Here is a 23,101-nt window from a genome sequence, read left to right as displayed (position 1 = left end):
CCCTCTTTCTCCACTTCACTGTGTAAATACACACGTTAGATATGTAAATGATCTCCATATGTATGCAAAGCTTAGTCAAACCATTTGTTTTCAGTGATTGTGCTGTCATGATAGCAGCAAAAAGACAAGAGCTCCCCCTTTCCCATCAACATCTGTGCTAGCTGATGCTGAAGTGCCGTGCGTGTTTGTGTGTGTGCGAGTGTATGCATGTGCGAAGGTATGTGTGTATGTCTCTGTGGGCCTCTGAGAATGTGCCTGTGTGAAAGAAAAGGTGCTTGGCAACTGTGCATAAGGAGAATCAGAGTTTTGTGTGGAATGGTTTGATATGCTTGGGGTCTTGTTCACGAGTGAGGGTAAAATGGAGCAGTTGACTGGACAGGCAGATTGGGGTGGTGTTGCTGCGGGCGTTTTGCTGGTCTGTTGTGGCAAGGAGGGAGCTGAGCCAGGAGGCAAAGCTCTCCATTTACCAGTCCATCTGCGTCCCTACCCTCACCTGCAGTCATGAGCTTTGGGTAGTGACCGAAAGAATGAGACTGCTGATACAAACGGCTGAAATGAGTTTCCTCCGTAGGGTGGCTAGGCTTAGCATTAAAGATACAGTGAGGAGCTCAGTGGAAAATAATGCCGTGAAGAAGGATGTTTGGAATGCCTTGCTTAGCGTGCTGCCCCCAAGACCTGGCCCCAGGAAGCAGAGGTAGATGAATGGATGAGTGGATAGGTATACCATATACACAAGTAAGATTGACTCATTTTTCAAGCTTCAAATCTTAGACCTGTCTAACAAACTTCTGGGGTTTGCCTTAACTGAATTGGAGGTGATACAGTCACCGACTGAAGGTCTGTCTCCTAAACTGCTGCAGGAAGGGGTTGTGTTTTCAAGTTCTGCCATTTTTTAAATTTTGTTTTTCTACCTTATCTAGATTTCTGCCTGCCCCAGTTTTAATGACACTGCAGTATTGCACATTATAATATTTAAATGTTTAAGGTGTTTTGTGACAGCGTGCCGCCAGCAGCGATGTAAGTTCTGAGTTAAGCAAGGTTTATGCCACTGCGCACCTAGGACGCAGAGGGCTTTGCGGAGGCATTGCATCCCTCTGCAACCAACAGAGACATGACGTGCAACTCCAAAAAATTGTAACCATGCGTCAAGGCAACGCAGACCCAATGCAGACTGCAAGAGCTATGATTGGTCCCTCAAACTACATCATTTCCAGCATTTCGCAAGGTTTCACTTCCTGCTCCAGTACCACAACACCACCTTGAGCCATTCAACGGGCATACAGACCATCGGCGCAGTCGCCTCTCTCTTCGTCGTCGTCGTAATATTTGTAATAAGAGCATTTGTTGTTCAATGTCGATCATTTCGAGCTCCAGCAACAGTCTTTCTCTCTTGGTCGCCATCTTCACTGTGACTAGAGCAAAGCCGGAAGATAAACAAACAATGAACGAGCAACGACCACAGACGTCACAGAGTCTAGGTAGGTATATAAAAGAACACCACGCCCCCAAGCGCTTTGGCGGGGAATTGCATAGCAACATAGACCAACAGGACGTAGAACTACGATAGGCACACAGCAACTGCGGAGCAACTGTGTGCACGTTGCATGGAGTGTACACAGACGCATAAAGAAATTTTTAGTGGCCACAGAGGAAATTTACAGCAACAACTGCAGATCTAAGTAAGTAACACAGTAAAGCTCAATGTGCAGTACATGAGACCTACTCAATATAACCGACGTTTAGCATTTCTGTTTTGTTTATCAGCAGATTTTAATTTGTTCATCATCTGCTGCTTCAGCATCTGTTTTGGCTTTGTCAGATGCCAGCCAGCTCTGCCTCGGGGCTCGACAGTGTTTCAACATAGACAGCTCATCCACATGATGTACAGTATGTGTTGAGAGGACCATCTGAGTTGGAAAAAGAACAAGCACCTCTTTTCCTTTTCAAAAGTTAGAAAGATGTCAATGTGGAGGACTTTTTTTATATAGATGAAAAACCTTTCATCTTGAATGATAAGATTGTGAGTCATGGCTCGGCCCTCTGCATTTTTCAGTCTACACTGAATTGCCTCGCCCTCAGCTCCCCCTCATCTCCCTGATCACACTCCATTCTTCACTGTTGCAGACGATTTTAGGCATCATCTTCAGCCACTTTTCATTAAGTTGCTCTGATATCCTAACTATGTTTTTGTGACACAAAGTTAAATATTTTCTGGCAGGTTATTTTGACTTCCAGCCTGTGTAATCTCATGCCACATGTCAGTTTCCTAATTTAGTCCTCCAGTTTCCATCCTACACTCTGCAGTCACCTGCCAGCTTTCTCCTGTGCCCTGCCTCTTGTTTACCATTCTCCAGTCAACACCTACAGCCTTCTGCAGCAGTCTGCAGTCCATCTTACTCTAATGACTGGTGATCTTTTGGTGTGCAATGAGTCCCTCCACTCTCCTGACTCTTCAGTACGGAGTCCTAAAACCTAACTGTCTCTGCATTGTTGAGGTCAAATGTTTTAGATTCAGAAGTTCTTTGTCAGATTTTCTGATAAAGTAACTTAAACTTTATGCACCATTTGTCTTTTCTGCATCCTGCCGGTTATCATGAGCAGGTTTAGACAAAGACTTAAAAATACTGCCATACATACAAGTTAAATTAGGTAAATTGTTGAGTTTTGACCTATATTTGCACTCTCAAATGATGCCTGATAACTAATCTTTCATTTGTAGTCTTATTCACACTGCAAGTATTAGCTGTGGACCTGATCTGATTTGTAATAACTGCAGAGATTATGTTCTTAATCCCATTTAAATCTGTAAAGTAATAATTCCTCTGCAACTGACCTACTACTGTGCATTCAGCCCCAAAAATTACATCTGATATTAGTCCAATGTGTATTTAATTGTATCAGTAATTGGTTTGTCCAAACTTTATTCAAAGTATTATAAAAACTGAGAGAACACTGATTTAGATAGATGTTATTAGCTGCACAAAACATGGAGATGGAGTGGATAAATAACAGCATGGCAGACCACATAGAGTACAGGCATAGCCATGGCTTTCATCAAAATTAATTGTAACATTTTGGTCACTGAAAAATGCCTTGTTCAGCATTTGGCCGTACTGAAAGACCCTCTAAGGAGTTGGATATTCAGTTTTTCATGTAAGTACATTTTATTTCAATGGTTCCATGTCTGTTTTTTTGATAGTGAAAATTATCTTTAGCATTATCACTGTTAACCATAGCTGTACATGAACCATCCTAACCAAGCTAGCAGTAGGGTTATCTCCACCCTCTCGTCCAAATATGGTCACTTCAGGCTCCAAATATCCAAGACTTTGACAGCCAAAATATCAAACATGAGGTTTCAAAATGGGAGTCCAGAAACCAAGGGGTGACATCAAGGTAGGTGTGTGTTATTTTACAGTCTATGCTTGAGAAGCGAGAATGGAGTTGGAGTTGATCACACACTAATCTTTATAAACACATATCTGTATATGAATGCTGAACAATTTAAAATTAAAATAACCACACCCATGGTTGTATGCCTCTAAGTTTCTCTTAATGTTTAAATCCATGTCTGTATAAGCAAGTATGCTTCACACACATCTTCCCCCTGACAGCACAAAGGATCTATACCATCAGCACAGTTTCAAGGTGGGTGCCCAAGATTAGTGTCACCAGTTCAGTATCAGACCAAATGTCTCCCCTTCTGTTCCTGAGATATGACATTGAGTTATGGCCAGAAATGTGTTTAATGCAGAATATTACAATGTCACAGTAGAACTGACCTTTGACATTTTGGAAATAAAATGTCATTACTTTACTATTATATCCCATTAGACATTTGTGTGAAGTTTTGTCATGATTAGCGTAAGAATTTCTAAGTTATGGCCAAAAATATGTTTTGTGAGGTCACAATGACCTTGACCTTCGACCACAAAATACTAATTGTTTATTGTTCAGGCCAAGTAGATGTTATGTCAAATTTGAAGAAATTCCATTGAGGTGTTCTTCGGATATCACGTTCACAAGAATGAGAGAGACAAGGTCACACTGACCATGCCCTCTTACCTATGACCACCAAAATCTAATCAGATTGTTGTTAAGTCCAAGGGGAGGTTTGTGCCAAATCTGAAGAAATTCCCTCAAGGGGCTCTTGAGATATCTCGTTCACCAGAATGGGATGGATGGACAAAAGCGTAATGCCTCTGGCTATGGCTATCACCAGCGCAGAGGTATAAAAAGCTAATAAAAAACACTATTGTCATCATGAGAGGTTCAGAGCCAACGGGTACCCGCAAAAACAGCTGATTTGCGGGTGGTTTTTAAAAAAAAAAAAAAAAAATTCCCGGGTTCGGATCTGGGTGGAAAAAATAACATGCGGGTCGGATCGAGGGTTTTAGATAAACACATCAGTCATTAGTTCGGTAAACTACAGATAACTATCTTGGTCATTATTTACTCTCTGAGGATCGCTTCCGCTATTTCGCAGCAGTCATTGGTTCAGCTGTTTACACGCGTTTCACCATCTAATAACACAATTTGTGATTGGAAGACAGAATCAACATGGCTGCCATCATCTGACAAGCGCCACTTCCAAAACAGTAAATAATTATTTAGGTATTTGAGAAATAAGTGGATAAAACGTACAACTATCACTTTATAATGTTTCTGAAGTGTTTCCCTGATGGATTACTTCTCTCCTCGATGGATTCTAAAAACACGTGACGGCTCGTAACTGCTGAACGTCGCTCTGGACAGAAAGTAAGTCTATTATTAGACATGTAAAGTTCCTTTACATAGATTAAAAGTTTAAAAGCATTAAACGTAACAAACGAGTGCTTTTACACTCGTATGGGAGAAGAACACAGAGGATTGATGATGGAGCTGAAGTCAGGTTTTTATTGTGAGAGCTGCTTCATTCAGGTCGTTGTTTACTCACTGGCACCTTAACTGTGGCGATATGCTGTTCAATATTCAGCCAATATGACCCAAAATGATTACTTTAAATCCGGGTTACGGGTCGGGCTGCGGGTCGTGTTTCAATGGATCGGACCGGGTACTAATTGGCCTGATGTGTGGGTTTGCGGTTCGGGTGTGGTTTTGTACGTCCCCGGGTCGGGGCGGCGCGGATCTTGAAAACTGGACCCGCGCAGGACTCTGGTTCAGAGATTACTTTAGGCAATAGCGTTGCGCTGCTTTTGCTCTCTCCACACGAATTGTTAACCTGCATGCATCCAAAGCCCACTTCAATATAAGTTAATGTTTATCGGACTGCAAATGGAAACCAGAGCGCTTCCGATACCAAAATCTTGTCCTATTGCCTACAGATTCTGCATTCATATACAAATATCTGATGATAGAGATTACCTGGTGAACTTGGTTGATAGTCAAAGATGGTGTAATCACTGGAATGTGTCCATGAATTAGAAGTCCACATAGACCAGGCATAGATGTGATGAATGTATTTCTTAATCACATAAATTCCTCAAATAATTCTGGTCCAGTGATAAAAAGACTTAACTCAAAAGAAATAGCTTGAACTTTCAAAAAACTTACCTTGGACTCTGGATTACTTGTTTTATGGATTACATGCTCAATATGAGTACTTAAATGACTATTAAAATGTCTTACTCTGAATTAGTGGGTTTGGGTGTAATTTATGAGCCTGTGTAATTCATTACGTCCATTACTGTAAAAGTATTTCCACAGGCCTTATTGTGTGTGCCTGAGAAGTAAGATCTGAGTTCCAGTCCATGAGGTTTAAGGTCTTTGTGGATAGTCTGTTCAACCAAAAGATTAATTATAGTGGAGAAAAAAGACAATGTTTCTACCCCTCTGCTAATTATATGATCCATTATTGGACTCAAATGAGCAGCCGACATGACAATCCCATCTATTATCACTCTCTTCAAATGGATTAATTATATGATGGCTTGTCCACTTTTCCCTCACCGAGGTCCCACAAAGCAAATCTCAAAGTTCTTTCATTTGTTCTTCACATACTGCAGCGTTACTTTAATTGATTGGCAGGATGATTGGTCGCGCTCTGCATTAGATGCTTGATCTTTGTGTGATACATCATTGCAGATACTCAAAGTGTTTCTGCAGACAATTATAGCTAAGAATTAATCCTGTTTTCCCCCACATAAAATGTATTTCTCATTCACACCTCCTATGGATATGTGCTCTATCCACTGTATATGTTTAAATGAATAGGTAACAGCTAACACTGAAGCCCCCAGCTGCGACATATTAATATTTTTAGTTATGGGTGGGCGATATATCAAAAATACTTGATGCATCACAGCTTGTCCCAGGTGGGTAATATAAAATGACTATATTGTGAACAAAGTATAAACTGCCATGTCATTTTGTTAAGCCGCTGGCATGAGACTTGCTCTGGCCTTCAGTTCACTCACTCTCTTTATGGCTCTCTCCCTCTCACAGTCACAAAAAAAAGATTGCAATTCCAGCCCTGCCCATACAGACTACTCTGTCCTGGGTGATAGTGTGTGAGCAGATGTGGCGAGTGGTTTTCTACCTGCAGGGTCCCACATTAGAATTTAGGGGAATTGTGCGACCATGGAGCACCAGTGTGACTCACAAATATTGGAGTTTGTTTACCACTCACAGTGAGTAAATCCTACCATTTAATGCTGCCGTCTTAACATTCAGCTAACAGCTAACTGTTAGCTTCAAGCTCTTCACAAAGACATCAACACCTCCAGCCAAAGATGGGGCAGGTGCTCCCAAATAAAACACCACTGATTCTGCTTTAATTCATTTCATTATAACAAGCCTAAAACTACGGCGATACCATTTATAGGCCATATCGCCCAGCCCTACTTTTAGTCAATAAAACTATAGGTAGTTCCAGATGTTATAAAGCTGTGTAGCTCAAATAGAGCACTTGTTAGTTGGGCTGAATTTTTACTTTTATGCAACATTCATTCTGTTGAAGCTTTTGTGCCAGAAGAGCAGATTTTACAGAATAAAGAGATTCACTTTTTCTACACACCCTGCTTTTAGAAACAAAAGCACGCCATGGCATATAGCTGCCATCTAGCTCCATAATTCCCGCTCTATAATTCAGTTCTCTGTTGAATCTATAACCCGCTATCAATCGTAATGGAAATGACTTGCTAATTTTCTCCCGATGCAGCAACCAGAGGAATTCAACATCTTCCAGTGACAGACAGACCCAATTCTTTCCCTCTGCCTCATCTCACATTTTCATACTCTCATATATTCATATTCTCAAATGAATTGTCCGCCGGGCCTGTTATGAAGCAGGAAATATGTATGAATTTGACTTGATAGCTAATAAACATCCTCAAAACAGTATGCACACAAACACATATAAAGGAGAGAGGGAGGGGAGGGAGAGAGGCACAGGAGGTGGAAGGAGAGAAAAAAAGAGGATATGACCGAGATAAAGAAAGAGATCAGTGAGGAAGGGATATCTATTATAGACTCTTTTGGCAGAAACATATCATCACAATGTCTTTGCAGAGAAAGGAGGAGCAATTGTGCCATTGATTAGCATTTCCTTCCCACAGCCAAAGAGCATCAAAATGGACCGGGAAGTCAGGGAGTTCCCCAGCAGCAAGACGTACAGTGCAACACTACAGGACACCTACAGAGAGAGAGAGAGACTGGACTAAACTGCCAAACTATTCTAAACCTCCCAAGATGACAAACTGCAACATTTTCACAGACCCAGAAACACATTGTGTGCCACATACATTAAAATGCACATCAACCTACTATAATTTCACATGTTGATATTAATACTGGACATGTACAGTATGTATGCAACCTAAATTGATTAATGTGCTTTAAATGACATATATGACTATTATCTTCTTTTTTTATCCTCTTTTTTACTCCTCTCTGGTTGAACAATTCATACCCCAGTTCTGGCATCATTTGCAAATGTCATTTTTTAATGCTCTGGGCAGAAAATTCGATTCATCTCCACCATAGTAGAGCAGTGGCAGAAGTCTCAGTTGCACATTGGCACATAAAATCAAATAGATCAGCCTTGATTGATACTACAATGGCAAAGTTGGACAGTTTCCTGACTGTGATTTCAATGAACTGACCCTTAAATGTATGCCACTGATCATGCCTACCATTCTCTCCCAGTGTAACAGAAATCTAAAATCCCACAGTGGCACATGCAAAATGCTGTAACCAGGCCTCCCAACCATTTTTACCAATGATTTTTAAACTTTCGAAATCTTTTCAATAATATTTTACCTAATTTCCATGACTTTAAGTTGTTCAAACTGGTAATATTAGGCCTATATAGCGATCATCTTAACCCAGTGTCCAGTAGCTCAGTGGTTAGTGCAGGTGCCCCATGCACAAGGGCAATGTCCTTGCTACAGCAGCCATGGGTTGGATTCTAGCCTGCAGCCCTTTTCTGCATGTCATCCTCTCTCTCCACCTTTTACACTTAGGTCTGTCCTGTCAAATAAAGGCAAAAGACAAAAAATTCTCTGTAAAGAAAAAAAAATGCAGCATGGAATATGGAATGATACGTCTTTGTTTCTACACATACAACAGACACAAAGGTAACATTATCTGGCCTGGCAGGTGTGAAGTATGTGTCGATGCTGGCAATCTGTTACGTGGCCTTTTGGTTTTCTTGATGCTTTTTTCCTTTAGCATGGCTGACCAGAGCCACTTCCCCCTTGTTGCCAATAACATCAAATGTTTAGGTGCAGAGTTTACATCCAGTGTGGCTTGGGTCTGCCTCTCCCTTGAATCGTATCGTATTTGTAATTCAAATGCCATACATCATTATACATGAACTTCCCAGGCATTTGTGGGTAAACAAACTGGGAGCGCTCGCCAACTTTACTGCCTTGTTTGACATTTAGTAAGACAGTAGACAGTAGCTGCATACGCCAGTAATGTGATACTAGTGATGTTTCAGCACCTGATTTTGAATTAGTAATATAAGGAAGTGGAACATTTTGCGTAACATGAAAATACGTTTTGGCATTTTTCTGAACATATTTTAAACAACAGCCAAAACAACGTAAATTGAAAACTTGTCCAACACATTCGGCGTTTCTCAATACCAAGTAGGCTACGACAACTTCGGACTTAAGCACTTGGGAGTTTGGACTTGGCAAGTAGAGCTGGGTTGAAAAAATTGATTTAATCAATTCGAATCGATTTTCCTTTAACTGGCACAATATCGATTCATTAATTAAAAAATCGATCTTTTACTATAACTATTTTCCTCCGTGGACGTGTTGTACAGCTGGTAGCAGACTGCAGCAGCCTGCAGTACTATCAACCCAGGTAGTCTCGCGAGATCAGCATTTAGCACCTGAGGTCATGGCGAGAGATCTTGCAAGACGGCCAGACACTGAATGAAGACAGAGCAGCAAACAATGGTGGGAGCGCGTCCACTGAAGGCATGGGTCTACGGTGCGAGTATTTTCACTTGCATTTTCCCCTAAAAATATAACACTAATAATGTACGAATGTTTATTAAATGCACATTAGTTTCACAGAAAAGATTAAGAAATACCACTAAGCATCAGCACATTGCTAACTGTAGTCTCAGTTTGTACCTCATACAGATCTGCTGGTAAAGTTAACTTAGCGTTAGCAAGCGTGATAAAAGACGGCAGAGAGGCAACGTTGTGCAAATAAACCAAAGATTTATTACTTCTCTGTAGCAGTAAACACATGGTCCGATAACAAATGTGTTAACTAACTATGCTAAAGCTTTACAAGCTATTCAGGGCTGCCGACGATAACGTTAACATGACAAACAGCAAGGCTAACGTTCTGACGCTCCTCAGACACTCACTCACACACACACACACACACACACACACACATACCGGACAGCCTCTCAGTCCTTAGCCGCTAACGTTAGCTCATGTACAACACAGGAGGTACAACACAGAAACTTTTACAAAGGGTCATAATGTGCTTCTAGTGACTGTCAAATCGCCAGCGAACGTTGTTTACACTGCGGACATGGAGCTGTTAGTGCCTGCTCTCATGGGACAAAGATCCTCTGAGAAGAAAGACGGTTCACTCTGCTCTGCCGCCAGGAACAAACTGGAAGGCAAAGATCCTCTCTGAGGAAGAGGGTTTACTTTGCTGCAGGGTTCACCTACGCATATTGTTTCTCTTCTGATACAGTCAATGTGTGCATCACAACCACTGTAGTGTATTGCACAAAAGCTTTATAAGACGGTTACAGGCAGCAAACTTGTGGATGTCTTTGTTTATATTTTTTGTAGCCACTTCATTTAAATTGTCTGCCTTGTGATTAGATTTAACCTAAAATATTTATTTTGTATGTGTTGGTCAGGTAATGTTAAATAAAAGTACATGATGACTAATGTACTGCTTTGGGGTCAATTCTTAATGTAAATAGTATTTTTAATAGTAATGCACCAGGTCAGAGGGTTCCTTGTTAAATATACTTCGTTAGTTCTCAGAAAATATCTTAATATCCAAGCAAATTCTGTATCATAATTGAAATATACTTGACTGAATCGATTTTGAACTGAATTGAATTGAATCAGATCGAACTGAGTCCTTGAAAATCAAATCGAATCGATCTGGAAAATCTGAATCGATACCCAGCCCTATTGGCAAGTTCGACTCAGGAGTACAAACTCCCAAGGACAGCTGCCATTGCCGCTGGTCTGTGAGAAATGCATTCTGGGATACCTGGCTGTCAAAAGTCCACACAAGTCACCTCCCGATGCATCCCCGATGGAACGGGCAGAGCAGGTTCACATCCGGGCATTTGGACTGTACTTGGCTGGATGCGGACTTTGAATTGGAACAGCACTTGGGCTACAACTGATGACGTTTCACAAGTCCGCAAGAACTCAGATTGAGAAAGGCCTATTCTGTTGATTCCCAACCATTCTCAGACCTGGAAAACATAGGATTTGTGGCCCACCACAATTAAAAAATCTGCCACTCCATTTTGATTTTCTATTTTTTGAGCTCAACTGTTCATTAGGAGTGCTGTTGTAAATCTTATTTTCTTATTATTCAGTCTCACAGCAGAGCGTACTCTGAGCACAGATGGAGCAGCAGCAATTCAAGTGAAACTTGACCGTAAAAGTATGCTTTCACTTACAAACAGCTGCTTCTCCCATTCATCAATCTGATCAGACTGACTGATGCGTTATCCACTCCAACTCTACAAGCTGCTGCTGAAGAAAAAGATGACCTGTCCATCTGTGTTACCTTCATGGACCCACAAAATCTCAGAATTTAGAGAGAGAGGAGACACAGATTGATACAAAGGGAAACACAGGCAAGGAAAAAAGAAAAGAAAAAAAAAGTATTACCACCCCATACTTGTATGCCTCCACACCATGTCTGTATAAACATGGCTGCTTCACACACATCTTTCCTCGGGCAGCACAGAATATCTATTCAATCAGCACAGTGTCAAGGTGGGCATCCAAGATTAGTGTCACCAATTCAGTGTCTGACCAAATGTCTCCCCTTCTGTTCCTGAGGTATGACATTGAATAATGGCCAGAAAAGTGTTTAATGCAGAATAATATTATGCCACAGTGAAGTTACTTGCTATTGACCTTTTGGATGTAAAATAGCACCACGTCATCATTTTATCATATATTAGACATTTGTGTCAAGTTTTGTCAAAAATAACCTAAGAATTCCTGATTTATGGCCAAAAGCATGTTTTGTGAGGTCACAATGAACTTGACCACCAACTTCTGATCTTTTTTTTTTCTTCAGTCCAAGTGGACGTTTATGTGAAATTTAAAGAAATGCCCAGAAGGTTTTCCCAAAGACACTGTCTTCACAAGAATGGGATGGATGCAAGATGACATCGATCTTGATCTTTGACCATCAAAATTTAATTAGTTCATTGTTGTGTCAAAGGAAATGTTTTTGCCAAATTTGAAGAACATCCCTTGAAGTGATCTTGAAAAATCCTATTCACAAGAATGAAACAGATGCAAGGTCACGCTGACCTTGACCTTTGACCACTACAATCTAATGATTACATCATAGAGTCCAAGTGAACTTTGGTGCCACATTTGAAAAAAATCCCTCAAGGTTATCTTGAGTTTAGGGCTGCAACTAACGATTATTTTCATTGTCGACTAAGCTGTCGATTATTTCTTCGATTAGTCGACTAATCATTTTATCGAAAAATGTGTCAAAATGTTGAAAAATGTCGGTCTGTCTCTCCCAAACACCAAAATTATATCATCTAAAGTCTTGTTTCGTACTCAAGTCAAAGGGTTTTAGTTCACCGTCATGGGAGAGTATGTAAAGCTGCCAATATTTGAACGTAAGAAACTGCAATAAGAGTATTTTGGGGTACTATTATAGTACTTCTCTATGAAAAATGACTCAAACCGATTAGTCGACTACTAAAATAGTCACCGATTATTTTAATAGTCGATTAGTCATCGATTAGTTGACTAATCGTTGCAGCCCTACTTGAGTTATCACGTTCACAAGCATGAGACAGACAAGGTCACAGTGACCTTGACCTTTGACCTTTGCCCACGAAATTTCATCTAATCAGTTCACCCTTGAGTCCAAGGGGATGTTTGTGCCAAATCTGAAGAAATTCCCTCAAGGCATATTGACAGACAACCCAAAAACATAATGCCTGCAGCGCGTGCACACACACACACACACACACACACACACACACACATCAATTCTAATTCTGTGGGGAACAGTTTTTCAAATTTCCTAACTTTTCCAGGAATTACACAACCATGAGAACCCTGTGTAACCGTGAAATTGTTAGTCATGTTACAACTTTTTGAGCTATGACAGCATTTCTTGCATTTAAACCTAAACTGAAGTCCCCAAATGTGACTCAGCAGATTTAATTAGGCACACAGACAGACACTCAGCTGGAGCCCTAAATATACTGGCAGATCTCTCTCCCCCTCTGTGACCACTTCCACTGCTAATAATACTAATTAAGTGGTTCTTCAGTTACTTCTATACTCATTCTGTTTGCTTAGCTGCAAACATCAACGTTCAAACAGTCTGTGTGTCTCTCTCTGTCAGATTATGTAATTATATAGGCTTTCCCCCATGAAAAAAAAGCACATCACTGAGTACTATAAACAGGTCAATAAATAACTGTATAAATCGAAGAAAACAAAATACTGTTTCTCTGAAACATCCAAATGTTTGGACCTTCCAACACCGCCAGACTGAAAGTGATGATAAGTGATGAGTGGTGATGGCTGTCCAATTCTCAAACAAACTGTCCAAGGCTCATGAGGACTTTGTGTGTTTCCCAAAATTCCTTTTACTGTGGATGTGACTGACATGAAGACATTTACCTTTTTTTAATGAATCATTTTAAGAAAAAACATGAGTATTGATGTAGCAAAAGTTGAAATTGCACAGATTCATAACAGCTTGTTAGCTTCTTTGCAGCTAAGCCACGTTGTTGATCACAGAACATTAAATAAAATGGAAGCTGTGTGGATATATTATGTTTTCAATTGGTTCATTTTGTAAATATTGGTATTGAAGAACTTTTTTTAAGCCATTTCAGGGCAGCTTGATGTTGAGCTGATAAAGGCTACCTAGTGCTCCCTCAAATTGGGACACAGGCACAGCCCTCTGTCCCCCTTCATTCTTCAATGCACTATTAACCGCTAATCTTCCCGCCATTTTGATGCTGCATCTAGAATACTATAGCAACTATGCAGAGACGGCCTAGCAAGCTACTTAAACACAAAGAAAGGCTAGGTTAACATCGTAGCAGTCATGTAGCAACAAGCATTTAGCCACGTTTAAGCAAAGCATTGTATAAGACTGTTCTCCTCAAACAGGAAGTGCAATTAAAACTTCCTCAGAAAATTCTGACTTTCTAGTTTAACACTATGGATTTGTTTTTGTTGGTATATATTATGACATATTTCCACAGCTGCTGAACTGGATCAGATGCTCGTTTCTTGCTCAGCAAAAACAACTTTTGAATCAAAGTGGATTTAATTAAAGGGAGAGGGCTGAATATCACAGTGCGATGGTTTTAAAGTTTGTTTGAGAAAGAATGAGAGGAATAGAGAGAGGGGATGAAGTGGAGTGAGAGATACAGAGAAACCCACAAAAATATACCAGGAGATAGAGGAAGGACAGCTGGAGAGTGAGAGCTATAGGCACAGAATGAAAGGAAGAGAGAGAAAGAAGAAAAGAAAGAAAAAAAGAATCAAAGGCCGGTATCTTCAGAGTAGTTGAGCAGCAGGTTGTGATAGAGGCAGCCTTCTGAGACTAAATGTGTTCTCCAGCTCTGGCGCCCTCACTGCCTGCTGTGTCAGCCCACACAATGTCTGCCTGGTCAACCATAACATTCTTGTCTGGACACACATATAAACACACAACCACACACAAGATGCACACACACTTGCACAGAAAGACTTGCTCCTCTGACTTACTTCGTGTTACCTCCAGCTTCCACCATGATGAAAACGAGTGTAGGCTTTTGTTCAGACACAAGGGGATTGGCACTCCTCTCTCTCACCCTTCTTTTTCCTCTTTTTTCACTCTTTCCCTTGCTAAATAAATCCAGAGTAAGTGGTTCCAGTCAGGATCTGTTCTGCTTCTTTCTCACTGATTTCTCCCTCTGTCTCTGTCTCTCTTGGCATTGCCCCTTTCTCCTTCCTCACTACCAATCACTGCTTCCTTAATTGAACCTTATGGACGCAACTTGCAACCCCAATTGTGTTTTCAATCCTAGAACGAAGACAATACCGTATGCACCCACATTAACACATAATTACACTCAGCTAAACTTGGGCCCAGAGGTATGATTTCCAATGCATAATGCATGAACAAATTGAAGCAAACCCATGTGAACCCCAGAAAGCAGGGTCGTGATTGAACCATGGACCCTCTTGATGTGAGACAGCACTGCCAGCCCCCAAGACAACACAAATATGACAAAAATACAAACTAGTTTTTCTTTCTGGGTATTATATTTTGGTCTTTATGCAGTAACTTTTGCAGGGTTTTACTGCAATGCATTCTCCTAACCCACGGATTAAGACTCAATCACGGCATCCGTTACCATTAGTTTATGTGAGTGTGTATGCGTTTTTATGTTAGTACCAGGTGAAGTTTGAAATGTTTAGAGCAAGTACATTTTTCAAAGTGAGAATATTTTGAGAAATGTGCGCTGTGTTTTAAGTTGTGACAGATTATTCAGTCTCTTGTCCCTATAGACCCAGCTAGATGAAACATTTCAGGTTTGCGTTTCCCTTTGCAGAGAACCATGGCCACATTTTCACTTCAAAGAGAAAGATTTATGTCTGATATACTGTGTTTGTAGGCATGCATGTAAAGGTGTGTGATGCACTGTATGTGTGATGCTGGCTGAGGTTGCACGCTTCTTTTTGAGGTGACATCATGCAGTCTGTATCCCCATATGGTCCTGCCCTGCCCCAGAAAAACAATGTGAAAGGCTAGTGCATATCAGCAGTTTGGTAAACAACCTCCTAATTAGACTCATTGATTACACACACCTGGCTCAGTCAACCATGAGATAACTGTGTCTAAGGGGCCAGCTGACATTATGTCAATCTAAAAGCTTTCATACTGTAGCCTCTGGTATGATGAAATGTCTGAGAGAGAGAGAGAGAGAGAGAGAGACAGACAGAGAGTGAAGTCATGCATCACGCATGACTGAAGAAGAGCATTAAGTAGAGGAGGTTATTTCAGATTGCCAGACCAGTATAAAGTCAATCTTTGCATAGGTAATTGCCTTTAAGCTCAATTCCAACTCTTTCATTTACCATGAAACACTCTACATTTAACCATTGGTGCCCCACCTACACATCATGTCTTGTGCTAGGCATGGTAGGGTTACCAAGTCCACCAAATTAAACAGAATATACCATTAGTCATTGCCTTCCAAAACAACAAGTACAGATGGGGCTTTTTCGGTAGAACGACATCATTTGTCAGAGCTCACCAAAGCTACAAAGCAACATACACTCAATTGCCAGTTCATAAGGTACACTGATCTAAAACTAATGCAGTCTAATTGCAGTCCAACAATTTTACAAATTTTACATTCACGAATGCTATAATGTTTAGTTTTTGTTAAAATTGTTTTAGAGAGGTGTTGATTAACCTTTCTGATTCTGGAGGCTGCAGTTTGTGATGCTGTTAAATTGTACTGCATTACAGTGACACGGGTTTCTAATATTTTTGTCAATGCCAAGTAAACCAATGAGGATAGCAACAACAACAGAAACACCTGTCTGTATCAAATAAATGGCAACTAAGTGTATTAATGTACGAGAAAATGATTGTCAAACAGTGGTCTCCAGGTCCAGGTCCTCCCTATGAGGTTTTGTGGCGCTTAATCAATGTCAGCCTACTCCCACCTTTGTTTCTTATAGAATGACTCATAAGTCATATGGCCACTAGAACATTTTCTCAATTATGTGCTAGAAATTTAAACAGTTCAAGTACAGTGACTATCCTGAAATGGCCCAAAGGTAATGCCGCATGCACATGGAATCAGGTAGACGGCAGGCGGCAGACGGGAGACACCTGCTGGATGGAACGGGAGAAATAAACAAGCGGTCCGATGGAACGGCATGACGGCAAAATGAGACACACGTGACTCATGACATGTGATTGTTGCTATGGCGATGTTTTTTGCTGCAGACTCGGTCTATGGGCTACAGAGAGCTAATGTTAGCCAGATAGCTTGCTAAGCTAATAAAGCAATTCATAACGATACGTTTTATATTATGTACCTGGTATTCCACCCAGCTCTGCGCTAATCGCGTCCCATATGTACGCTTTCTTGGAAGCATCACGGTAGGCTTTTTAAGTTTGGTCATATAATTCTGGGTGCTGCTGCACCAAAAGCACTAGCTTTTCGTTGTCGAGTTCAGCCATGTTTTCTTTTCTGTTTTGGAACTAGGTCACATTCGGTTGAGTATTCCGTGGCCGGTGAACGGTAAAAGTTAAAATATTTTAACTTTGGACGGCATTGCCGTCTACCGTTGCCGTGGACGGTATTCTCTGCCGGCCTCGCCCAAGTTTTACCATCCTTCTCTCGTCCACTAACATGACATCCGGTTTGCCATCTGCCGTTTGCCTGATTCCATGTGAATGCAGCATAAGCCATAAACTGCCAGAAGTATAAAGTTACAGTTGCCAAAAACGTTTCTAAAAAAAGTAAAATTTCAGAGTTATAGAAAAGGTCCTTTTCGGAGAACAAGCAATGGGTTAAAACTTACAGCCATTTTGCAGCAATGAAAGTAAATTAAGCCTTAAAAGTTGATAGACAATTCCCACAGGCGTCCCCAGATTTGTTGATTACTTACAAACCTTCTGTTTATATAAACGTGATGTTGGAATTGACTGTGTTATTACACCCTCTTAAGCATTATTTGAACAATATACCACGGCAGGAAGTAGTATATTGCTATCATAATGGCAAGAGAAAGACAAAAGAAGCCTGACAAACCTTTATATTCCTTCACAGTACAGTTCTTCCCTTTAGAGAAATTACAAAGAAAGCCAAGGTGTCAGTGATAGTACAGTTTTCTACACCATCAAAAGGCACTAGGAGACGGGAGGAAACTGACAGGAAGAGGTCTGGCAGACCCAAAGCCAAAACAGCATTTCTAGACAAATTCTTGAGAGTAAACAGCTCATGTGATAGGCAGCACACAGGACAACAGGTTCAAGCACAGCAGCTGGGTTTCAAGTGTGACTTCAAGACTTCTAGCTGCAGTGCTGACAAGTCAAGTGGCAGTAAGAAAGCCATTGCTAAGATGGCAAAAAGAGAAAGAGAGGCAGGTCCACTTGCAGGCCATGAAGCACTGCCAGTGGACTACTGAAGAAGACTGGAAGAATCAAAAATTGAAATCTTTGGTTCATCACAAAGGGCTGTTGCATGCCAATGAGTAGGCGAAAAGATGGTTCCTCAGTGAGTGACACTAATTGTCAAAGATGAAGGTGGAGGCATGATGGATGGGGGCTCTTTCACTGGATCCAGAGTTGGCCACTTGCCCAAAGTGACTGGCATCCTGAACCAAAAGGGCTACCTCAGCATTTTTAAGCACCATGCAGTACTCTCTGGTCTATGCCTGGTTGGTCAGGGGTTCATCCTACACCTATGTAAGAACTACCTTAGAAGAAAAGAACAAGATTGTACGCTTGAAATCATGCTATGGCCAGCACAGTCTCCAAACTTAAACCCTATTAAGTTGGTTTGGGATGAACTAGACAGAAGGGTGAACACATAGCAACCCACAAGCTAACATATTTGTGGCTGAGTGTTGCGTGGAACTTTCTAAACAATATTTGATTTCCATTGTAGAAGAATACCTAGCAGTTCTATCCATAGACTGCATTAAAAAAAAGGTTTTCAGGCCTTGAATTTTGCATTTTGGCAGTCGCCATCATGTTTTTTTGCAGCCAGAAGTGACCATATTTGTATGAAACGGTGGGGCTGGGGGGGAATGAGGGGTGGATCTGAGTGAAAACCTGAGGACACTATACACGCCCACCTATAATGGCAGCCTGGCTGGACCTCGCCTTTGGCTACAGTATGCAAAACCAAGTCCACCACTATTTAAATGTACATAGTGCCATGGATATGCATTGCTACACCTCTATCCTGATTGACAGTTCACTTCTCAATCACAAGGTAGGCCTGCCCTGAAGCATCCCCTGCTTTATTATTATTAATGTGCGTGCCTGTGTGTCTCAGATACTCAGGTAATTGGGCCATTGTTGTTATGTAGATAGGTAGCTCGCCTGCTGCCCCGAAGCCAGCATTGGTGTAGAGAATGTCACAGCAGGGTAGAATTACCCATATGAAACAAGTCACTGTTATATTCAGATTGATGAGTGCCATCAGGAACAACAAGACTTTGTTTCTCTGTCTCATAGAGACGGCAGCCCTCATTTTGGCAGAGAGAACATGGCTGCTCTCCAAATCTCTGACATTCAGAGGAGGATTGCAGTGCCTGCAGAAAGTCTACTGGCCTATCCTCCCCGTTCCTGGACAGTTCTATTATTATGGGTATTTAGTCTGCCCAGTCTACCCATAGCTGCAAGGTGAAGCACAGACTTTCCGTAATATATGTAAATTTTGCCAGGAATATTGCAATAATATATTGCTTCAAATGTGCTTCCAAAGATATTCGGCTTACCTTTAGGTTGGTAGTGAAGGATTTTTGGAGGACAGCACCCCAGAAAACATTGTTCTAATTAAAACTTTGTCCATTTGTGTTAATGGAACATTCGCTGTATCTTTTTTTTTAAATGAAAGAATGAGCAAAGTGTGAATTAAGATGTAAATATGCAGTGTAACTGGGTTCCCTCCTGCTCTCTGCTTCAGAAACAAATGACAGACGACGACATAGACATAATTATTGGAGTGTGTAGGAATGGCTTATTACGATCAATAATGATACTTTAGAGGTTGTGTGTGTGTGTGTGTGTGTGTGTGTGTGTGTACATTACAAATGGCCTAAATCCATAGGAACTAATCTGTCCCACCCTCCTCTAATAAAAAGGGCGTAAGAGCACTTGTCACAGCACTAGCAGCCTTTTCTCCTCATCCATCTAGACTGACCTCACCCTCACCTCTTTTTCCCACTTCTCTTCTCTGCATAGTTTTTTAGCTCGTTTTCTTTGTCTTTGTTATTACATTTTCCCCCTCTTGAACAATTTTAATCTTACCAGTTTACCTGGGATGTTTGGTATACTGTAAATCTTGCAAAGTGTGTCTTCTGTCTTACTGCATTGTCCACGTGTTTATGTCACATCTGCACCATTACTCTGCTTCACCCCTCTATATTGCACTGCCCCCACAGTCTCCTCCTCCTCTTTCTCTCGGCCATCTCATTACGAAAGCTAAATTAACCATGGCGCGTTCCTTCAGAGCATGCAGCGGTTTTACAGCGCCATCGGTCTCGCCTCACAAAAACTCTGTCATGTAATTGAATATCAAGTCTACCGAGGCCCTTCATAACTGACTGACACTCTGCAGGCACATAATTGCACACACAGATGCATCTATACAAACAGACACATGTAAAGGCATCTTAGTTGGCTAGCTGACGCTCTCATCTCCGGTAGCTTACAGCGAGTGCGCAGCGCCTTGCTCAAGGGCAGTGCATATGGCTGCTGCTGGGTCTGACGCCAAATCAGCACAGTGATGAAGGTATCTGTAGCTGCAAGGCCACACTGCTGCCAGTGTGTACAATGTAGACAAGCACACAGGCAGTAGGTGAGCTAGAAAGAGTCTTTCAGTCGAATTTAGTTGACATTATTATTGTAGCAATAAATAATTATCTTTCTTGCCAGAAATGTAGTTCTGTTGTTAACTTTCCTTATGGTTTCTTTAAATGCCACAAATTCATTATTACTGTCGAGCAAACACCCTGGATAACTAACAGGGTCTGGCAGTAAAAAAAATAAGAGGAATACATTTTGTCCTAGATGATTAGCTCCTAGACAGGACGAACTTGGCTTGCTTAGCCGAGGTTTCACCCAAATGAAATATGCTGTATTTTGGCCATATGAAGAAACAACTTGCAGTCTAAAAATTATTCTTAATCTTACTGAATTCTTTACTTATAATTAGGGTCAGGTACCGAAACTGGTGCCAATCTGCCACCAGTTTCTATATGACTGGTACCTATCAAACCAGATTAACAATGCAGACTTCAGTGCCAGATTGTACGCATAATAAGTGTGTGGTTGAAAAAGGTGTGAGTGCTGTTTAGGGTATTCGTCAGTGAAGAAGTTCTGAAGCTCCTCAAGACCCAAGCCAGGCTCCCATGCTACTTGCTAGCTGCTGATTATAGGGACTTAGCTTACAAGTTAGCAGGCAAAGTTTGCCCCCCCACCCCCATGGGAACCTGACCAGGCTCACTTAAGCGGGATTGTTACAGTGGACAAGCTGTTCTCATTGTAGTAACAATGTCAGCTGCTCCTAAACAGAAAATGTAGAAACTTCTGGCTGCTGAGTCTCTGCTGAGTTAGAGACAATTATCGATCCCAATTAACAAATGACTTTGCTGTTAATGATAGTATAACTGTTAAATTTTGAATTTTTGTAGTTGGGTTAGGTTTAATTTATTATGTGAATTTGTCAATAGTGTTTTGTATTTCGCAAAAAAAAAGTTCTTTAATGTTGTTTACCACTCCTTTATTGTTTCTTTTTTTGAGTTTTAGTTTAGGCACTGGTACCATTTTAAGGTTATGGTTTCAGCAAGGTATTGGAAAAACACAAACGATATCCAACCCTACTTAAAATCATCCTTTGTGTGTTCTCTTATGCAAAGCCAATATGGCTGAGTCATCAGTATATAAAGATATGTTTTCAGCACAAGCCGCAAATAAAGATGTAACAAATTATGGAAGATTTATAGTTCTGTGGTACTTTTTCTATAAAATACACCAACAGCATCACAATAGAGATCTGTTTTGATTAAATACTTGGCTTGTGTTTTGTGACAGAACAACAAATTCTCTTGTCTCATTATTGTCAATTCTGCCTGCAAGAAAAGACCCACTATTGAATCTCCTGAACACTCTACTGCATGCAGTACAGTTTGATTCTTTTGTTGATACGGTACACAGTGAGTCAGTACTAAGCAAGGTTGGAAATAAATGTTTTTGTCCATCTGCCACTGTGACTGGTGGATTCAAAAATCTACTGGCCACTTAATAGATTAGCATTGTTTTTTGGCTGGGGAGAAAAGAAAATCTAGCAGCCAATTGCATATTTTACCAGCATTTGTCTGGTGCTGATTTTTAACCCTGGTATTTAGTAAACCACAGTGATTCAAGTTTTTGGTGCAGTCCTTACAGACTTTTACAGACACATTTCAACTGGCTGATGAGATATATTATGGTGGTATTATTGTACAACTATTAAGATTAGGATTTAAGATTTGTTTCTATATGTGATGTGTTTGTTTGTTTTTTTACATTAAATTGTAAGTATATAGATATTTTGTAAGATATTACTGATGACTCTTTAGGCTCTTCATGGTCTCTGTCCCAGCTTTATCTCCAACCTCCTAGTACCGTACATGCCAGGATGTCCTCTGAGGCCCTCGGGCAGAGGTCATTCGTATGTTCCAGAGGTCTGGCTGATACCTAAAGGGGACAGAGCGTTTGCGGACAGGGCCCCAAGGCTCTCGAACAACCTGCTCGAGGAAATCAGGTTGGCCCAATCTGATATTTTTTAAAAATCCCTTCTTAAAACATACTTTTATCGGAGAGCCTTTCCTTATTTTAAAAAGTTCATTTAAACCGTCTTTTATTTCCACATCAGATCTTTTAAAAGCTGCTGTTTTCATGTCTTGTCTGTTTTAATTATTGACATGTAAAGCACTCTGTAACTCTGTTTTGAAAAGCGCTTTATAAATAAAGACTAATATTAAGTATTTCATTTGCATTTTCTTTTTTGCAGTGCAGAGTTACAGTTAATCTTTATCAAACTGATTCTGGCTCGAGAGCATTTATTTGAACTCTTAGAGGTATCCCCATAACTTATATTTCATGGACAAATCTCATCAGGCACCAGTATCTGTTACAGGAAGTATGTGTGTGTGCTGAACCTCTCTCCTGTATGTCTTCGTGCATAATATATGGCTTGAGTTTAGGTCACTCTGTCTCCTTTACTTGTAAATGCACTACCTGTCTCCACCAATACATTTATAGATTCATGTGTGTCCATTACTGGGTGTCACCTCTCAGACAAGAAACAAAGTGCCTGTCCATTCATTTCACCTCAGATTTAAATAGAAATGGAAGGTATAGAAAACCTGAAATGTCATGCTCTCAGCTGAACCTGTCTGGGTACTGATGCCTCAGTATGCCAAAGTATTGGCAGTTTGTATCAGCTTTGCAGACATATTTTCAATCCCAGAATGCGCATTCATATTAAATGTCAGACATGCACATCTATATGCATTACTGCACTTCAGCCCAGCTGTAATGACAAGAGGCTGCCGTTAGTCTGTGGGTATTTGCCCGCATAAAAAAGCCTGTTTTAACATTGAGGTCCTGTCAATTTAGGTTCGCCTACTTTACATATTCC

This window comes from Epinephelus lanceolatus, chromosome 11, assembly GCF_041903045.1.
Source record: "Epinephelus lanceolatus isolate andai-2023 chromosome 11, ASM4190304v1, whole genome shotgun sequence".
Classification (NCBI taxonomy): Eukaryota; Metazoa; Chordata; class Actinopteri; order Perciformes; family Serranidae; genus Epinephelus; species Epinephelus lanceolatus.
The sequence above is the reverse complement of the archived record's forward strand: the minus strand, read 5'-3'. Positions refer to the sequence as shown.